This window comes from Canis lupus, chromosome 2 (genome assembly GCF_011100685.1).
Source record: "Canis lupus familiaris isolate Mischka breed German Shepherd chromosome 2, alternate assembly UU_Cfam_GSD_1.0, whole genome shotgun sequence".
In the NCBI taxonomy this organism is placed as follows: Eukaryota; Metazoa; Chordata; class Mammalia; order Carnivora; family Canidae; genus Canis; species Canis lupus.
The window spans coordinates 19,673,788-19,681,030 of NC_049223.1; positions in this window are offsets into that span (position 1 = coordinate 19,673,788).

The window sequence follows — 7,243 nt, forward strand, 5'->3', positions numbered from 1 at the left end:
TTAGTAATAAGCGTAATAATACTTCATTATTCAGGCATTGCAAAGTCTCATATAGAGGAAAGGACATCTTTATTCTTGACTCATAAAAGCAAAAATGGATGACAGAAATCAATACTTAGTCTCCTAAGAGTATATCATGGATGGTCTTCCAAATCAGTAGCCTTTAAGACTGATATTCAGTAGCAACCTCCCACTGTTCAAACTACAGTGTGATTATAGTCTTGACAAAATTACAGCCATTTTAATTAGTCACAACACATTACCATGTACAAACTCTAAAGCACTCAGCCACTTCTTGGAGATACAGAAATAAACATAATTTGATCCTTACATTCAAGGTGATTGCTGTAGTGCATTCAAACTGCTATGACTAAATACCACAGAGTGGGTGGCTTATAAATAACAGAAATATACTTCTCATGGTTCTGGAGGTTGGGAAGTGAAAAATATGGCACCAGCAGATTGGTGTAGTGGCTGATGAGGGCCCATCTCCTGTTTCATAGACAGCACTTTCTTGCTGTGTCCTCCCATGGTGGAACAGGCCAGAAAGTTCTTTAGTGCATCTTTTATAAGAACAGTACTCCATTCAAGAGGGCTCCCTCCTTATGATCTAATCACCTCCTGCCCCACTGTCTAATACTATTACCTTGGGAGTTAGCATTTCAACATATATATTTTGGGGTGACACATTCAGACCATAGAAGTGATATTCTACTGAGAAAATAGACAAACAGACCATTACAAGGAATGTTCAAAGTGATACAAGGACTTTGACTGGGTACTGATGTGGTAAACTGGTGACGTATCCAATTTATTCTTAAGAAGACTGGGAAGGTATGTGGGAAAAGTGACTTCTAAGCTGAAAACTGGAAGATGAATAGAAATTCATGTGCTACAGAAGAAAAGAAATAGATGGGAGTAAGTAAGTAAGACGGGAGTCATTCAAAGCAATAATTATATTCCAAATTGTTGATTTATTTTGTTACTTTATTCTAATTTTTTTCACATTCTCTTTAGGTGTCAAGAAATAGACTTAAAATGCTAGCACTTATACAAACCAAAGTACACAGATAAACTCTCTCTTATCCATTAGCACCCCAGATAATGTGTATAGACTGAGCTTCTGGTGCAGGTGGAAGTTTCCATTATTCTTTTGTAATTCATGATAAGGGAACAGTGTTTCATATGAATATTGTAATCTCCAGTACAATTCTGAAGAAACTACCATTGATTTGTAAGAGAGAAAGAAAAGTTGGTTGAAAGTAAAACATATTTTATGCTATTGAGTTGTTGGATTTCTTTGTATGTATTTTGGATATTAGCCTCTTATCAAATATATGGTTTGCAAATAGTTGGTTCATTTTTTCAGTTGTCTTTTCACTTTTTTGGTTGGTCCCTTTGCTGTATAGATGTTTTTTAGTTTGATGTAGTCTCATTTGTCTATTTTTTCTTTTGCTGTTTGTACTTTTGCTGTCATATCAAGAAATCATTGCCAAGACCAGTGTCATGAAGCTCTCTCATTTTTTTTCTCTAGAATTTTTATAGATTTGGTTCTTACATTTAAGTCTTTAATTTACTTTGAGCTGATTTTTGTTTTGGGTTTAAGATAAGGGATCAATTTCATTGTTTTGCATGCAGATATCCAGTTTCTCTGACACCATTTGTTGAAAACTATCCTTTCTCCATTGTGTATTCTTAACATCTTTGTCAAAGATCAGTTGACTGTATAAGTTTGTTTATTTCTGGGCTCTCTGTTCTGTTTCATTGGTCTACATGTCTGTTTTTAGGTTAGTACTCTACTTTTTTAATTTCTCTAGCTATGTAATATTTTGAAAACAAGAAATGTGATACCTCCAGCTTTGTTCTTTTTTATCAAGATTGTTTTGGCTATTTGGTCCTTTGTGGCTACATAGAAATTTTAGGATTTTTTGTGTTTGTGAAAAATGTCATTGGAATTCTAATAGAGTTAAATCTGTATATTGTGTTAAATCTGTATATTGCCTTGGTTAGTGTGAGTATTTTAACAATATTAATTCTTCCACTCAATGACCATGGATTACCTTTCCATTTATTTTTTTGTCTTATTCAATTTCTTTCATTACTGTTTCGTAGTTTTCAGTGTATACATTTTCACCTTACTGGTTAATTCCTGAATACTGGACTGGTATATTAATCCTAATAATTTTTTGTGTCATCTTCAGAATTTTCAACATATAAGATATTCATCTGCAAACAGAAGCAGTATTACTTTTGCATGTCTGATTTGGATGCATTTTATTTATTTTTCTTGCCTAATTGCTCTGGCTAGAGCTCCTAGTACTATGTTAAATGGAAGTGGAAAGATGAGAATCCTTGCCTTATTCCTGTTGTTAGAGGAAGACCTTTATTTTTTCCCAGTTGACTATAATGTTAGCTGTGGCCTTTTTATATATGACCTTTATTGTGTTAAACTACATCTTTTCCACGTATAGTTTATTGAGAGTTTTTAATCATGAAAATGTGTTTAATTTTGTCAAATGAGATGGTTATATGAATTTTATCCTTTATTCTGTTAAAGTGATAATCATATTAATTGATTTTCATATGTTGAAATATCCTTGGACCTGAGAATAAACTCTACTTGGTCATGGCATATGATCCTTTTAATATGATGTTGAATTCAGTTCACTAGTATTTTGTTCAGGATTTTTTGCATTTATGTTTATCAAGAATTCTAGTCACAATGCTTTTGTCTGTATCAAAGTAATGCAGCTCTCATAAAATAAGTTTAGAAATGTGCTCTCCTTTTCTATTTTTTTTTTTTTGGAAGAGTTTGGAAATGATTGGTATTATTTCTTCTTTAAATGTTTGGTAGAATTTACCAGTGATGCCATCTAATCCTGAACTTTTCTTTTGGGGGAGGTTTTTGATTACTGCATTAATCTCCTTACTGTTAATTGACTTGTTCAAATTTTTTATTTTGTCATGATTCATTCTTAGTTGTACATTTCTAAGAACTTACTCATTTTTCCTGGGGTACCCAGTTTGTTGATCTATAATTTTTCATATTAGTCTGTTATTGCATGAAAGACTTGAATAGACATTTAGACATTTCTCCAAAGAAGACATAAATGGACAACAGGTATATTAAAAGTTGCTTATATTATTAATAATCAAAGAAACACAATTCAAAATGATGAGATACCATCTCACACCTGTTAGAATGGCTGTTATTTGTAAAAAGGTAACAAATGCTGACAAAGATGTATAGAAATAAGAATTCTTAGTGTTGTTTAGAATGCAAAGTGGTGCAGTTGCTAAGGAAAACAATATGGAGGTTCCTCGAGAAATCAAAAATAGAACTACCATATGTTTCAGAAAACCCATTTCTGGCTATATATCTAAAATAATGAAAATAATTCTTTGGAATGTGTCCACTCTCATGTTCATTGAAGTGTTATTCGCAATAGCTAAGATATGGGATGCCTGGGTAGCTCAGTGGTTGAGTATCCACCGTTGCCTCAGCGTGTGATCCCAGGATCCATGATCGAGTCCCACATGGGGCTCCCTGTGGGGATCCTGCTTCTCCCTCTGCTTGTGTCTCTGCCTCTCTCTCTCTCTCAAATAAATAAATAAATCTTTAAAAAAAATAGCTAAGATATGAAAACACCCTAAATGTCCATCAGTAGATGAATGAATAAAGAAAATGCAGTATGTACATACAGTGGAATGTAATTCAACCTTAAAAAATAAAGAAATCCGGGCAGCCCCGGTGGCTCAGTGGTTTAGCACCACCTTCAGCCCAGGGCGATCCTGGAGACCCGAGGTTGAGTCTCACGTCAGGCTCCCTGCATGGAGCCTGCTTCTCCCTCTGCCTGTGTCTCTGCCTCTCTCTCTCTCCCTCCTCTCTGTGTATTCTCATGAATAAATAAATAAAATCTTAAAAAAAAAAAAGGAAATCCTTCTGTATGCAACAACATGGATGAACTTAGAAGACATGCTATGTAAAACAAGCCAGTCACAGAAGACAAATACTTAGTGATTTCACTTATATGTGGTATCTAAACTAATCAAACTCATAGGGATAGAGGGTAGAATAATGATTGCCAGGGGTTGAAGGAAGGAAAAACATAGAATTGATGCTCGATGGGTATTAAGTTTTAGTTATGCAAGATGAGTAAGTTCTAGAAGTCAGCTATATAATCTTGTGCCTATAGTTAACAATAGTGCATTGTGTATCTAAAAATCTGTGAAGGTTAGATCTTATGTTAGTTTTCTTATTTAAAAAAAAAAAAAAAAGTACGCTGGATCAGCCCATGAGCTCTAGTTTGTTCTCTTTATGGCACACATTTATAACAGAATCTCAGTCATGGTTTTGTTTAATTACTTTCTTTTTTTTTTCCTACTTTTTTTAGTTTTATTTTTCTCCCTGTTCTTTTTTCTCTCTTTTGTTTATTTTATTATTTTATGTAATTATGCTGCCTTTCCGGGAATTTTTAAGCAAGTAGGAAATAAATACATAAATACAAAATTTAGAATTAAAGCAAAACATTGTAAAATACCTTTTTAAGGAAAAATTAAACACATATGCATGGTGGACCCAGTGGCAGTTGGTATCTTTTGGTATTACACTTCCAGAATATAGGTGTCCAGAGAAAAATAAACCAAAATCTTAATCATACGTATTATTAAAATCTGGTTGGAAATAAGAGCACATGATAATTTCCAAGTAGAAAGTAAATTTTTTAATCTTGAGGAAAAATAAAGTTATTTTCAGAACCATGGAAATATTCCTTCAGGATACCAAAAAGTTAAAATACAAATTTGCTGCCTGAATAAACTTTAATATTTTAGCCATTAATAAAGTTATTTTGTAAAAATACATAGAATGGAATTATCATTAATGGTGGGTAGTTTTGTTAGAGAATATTTTTATTAGTATATACTTTTAACACTAAAATGCACATGTATTTTATTAAAAATCTTTTTTATTACTGATGAGATATATATAATCTTAATAAGAATATATTTAATAGTATATCAAAATCCAGATGATAGTATAGAATTGCTGGCTAGGCTTTCCTTGCAAAATCACAAGTCACAGAAGGATGGTCTTTAGTTAACACTAAATTTTTGAAATAGCTAATAGTTGAGAAAGAAGAAATGACCTTTTCTATAGCACTGACTTGCTGCAATTCTTTCTTTAGGTGATTAAAATAAAAGGTAGATCATTTGAAGAAGGACTAAAACAAAAAGGATACTTACTTTAAAAAGAAAGCAAAGGAAATACAAGAATAATTTAATTACAAGTGGTTGAATATTTGGCAAATTTCCCATCAAACCAAATTATCCTTTCATAATTAATATTAACGTGGGAAAGAAATAGAATGACTCTGCTTTTGATTTGAGCTGCATCACTGCTTATCTGCTGATTAGACAAGCTACTTCTTTCTAATTTATCACTTTAATGTTACTGTTGGTATTAATGACTGGTTTGAAAAACACTAAAGCACAATTATAAATAGTCTGACCAGCTTACAGAAGTGCCAGTGTAAGCACCAACACAGGTCTTCCATTTATCACCATTTGTTTTGATAGAGCAACATTCATTTCATTTATCACTTGATCCCTTTCTTTTATTTCTTCCATGGTAGGGTGTCTAATCAGCATTATTTATCTCAAATTGTATTTTCTTGAAAGCTTTTAAGGACCTTCCAACAAGGGCACAATCACTGTTCTCATTTAAGGAAACACCCAGCTCCACAAGTCAGAAGTTCATATTCTGATTGTGCTTTTTAAAAGTAAATTATTTAAAGAGATCTAAAAAATATTAATTTTAAACCTTATGTGGCTTCCTGCTGAGTGTGTGTGTGTGTGTGTGTGTGTGTACTCATCAAAACAACACTCATTAAAATGAATGGACTAAATGGAATGCCACTTCTTAATTGACAGAATCGGTAAAAATGAATGCAAAAGGAAGATTCTATACTCCATTGGTTAATATGGTAAATACAGAGTTAAGAATTGTGCAGTCTTTGCAGTGAACTCGTGAGGTTGCTAAGGATTTTAGGTTATCCACATTGCAAGGTTAGCCACTGCTGAAAAAAGAAACACTCACCATTGCTGTCTTTATCTCTTACTGGCCAGCACCCATTTGCTTTTTCATTTTCTCTAAAAATCAGGAATTGTATTAAACATCATGTTTTACATGATAGGAAAGATCTGAGATTCTTGGATAAAATGGCTATTTATTTTTGCAAATTTTCCTTCTCTAATGATTTTTTTTTTTTTTTTTTTTTGCTAACAGGGTATACTCCTCCTTGTACTTTGAAGTTCACATAGCAGCAGTACTTTATTTTGCCTGTGTAAGTGGCAGTAGCCATGTAAAAACACTGATGGAAAACAAACAGGTGGAATTTGGAGATGGGGGCTCCAGAAAATCAATTCTAATCCAAGTACTGTCATTAAGAAGTCAGGCAACTTGCACAACTTCTAAATATCTATAGAATAAGTATATTTGAGTTGACATTCTAATAACTTTTAAATTATTTTTATCATATTTGTGTTCAAATACAAAATAACATACAAATACACTAGGTATGTTTCTCATAACTTTAGCTTTATTAACTCATTTAATCTTCATATCAACACTGTGATGTAGCTACCATCTTGATTCTTACTATATGTTCTTACCCAGAACCAAGATTGCACAGCCATTAAGTGGTAGAACTGGGTTTCAATCCAGACAGGCTGGTTCTAGAATTCATATGGTTATGCACTATATTGTTATACAATTTATTATTTAAGTTTTTTTGATGTCATTTCTCATTTATAAATGTTTCCTTTTTATTTTAATAAATTTACTGCAAAGGAAATCTTGGGTCACAATCATAAATATAACACCAATGTCATCAACATAAACAGAAGGTTGCTATAAACATTAAAAAGGGACAAAATGCAGTTGTTAATTTAAAAATAACAGAAATAATAATAAATATAGGTATCTCTATACTAAAGGAGACAAATTGATATGTCCCAGATTTCAGAGTAGTTTCATTGCACATAGGGAACACATTCATTTTAGCCCAGTATTCTGTTCACTGTATCCTTGGTCATCCTTTCCCATGTCATTAGCAGTTCATTAGCCTGCTGGCTCTTCACTGGTCCTCTATTTCCTAGAAATTCCAACTCCCCGACTTTTAATAGCATTTCCTATTTCTCTGTCTGTGAAAGATTTATTGCTCATTTCCTATTCTGCATTTCC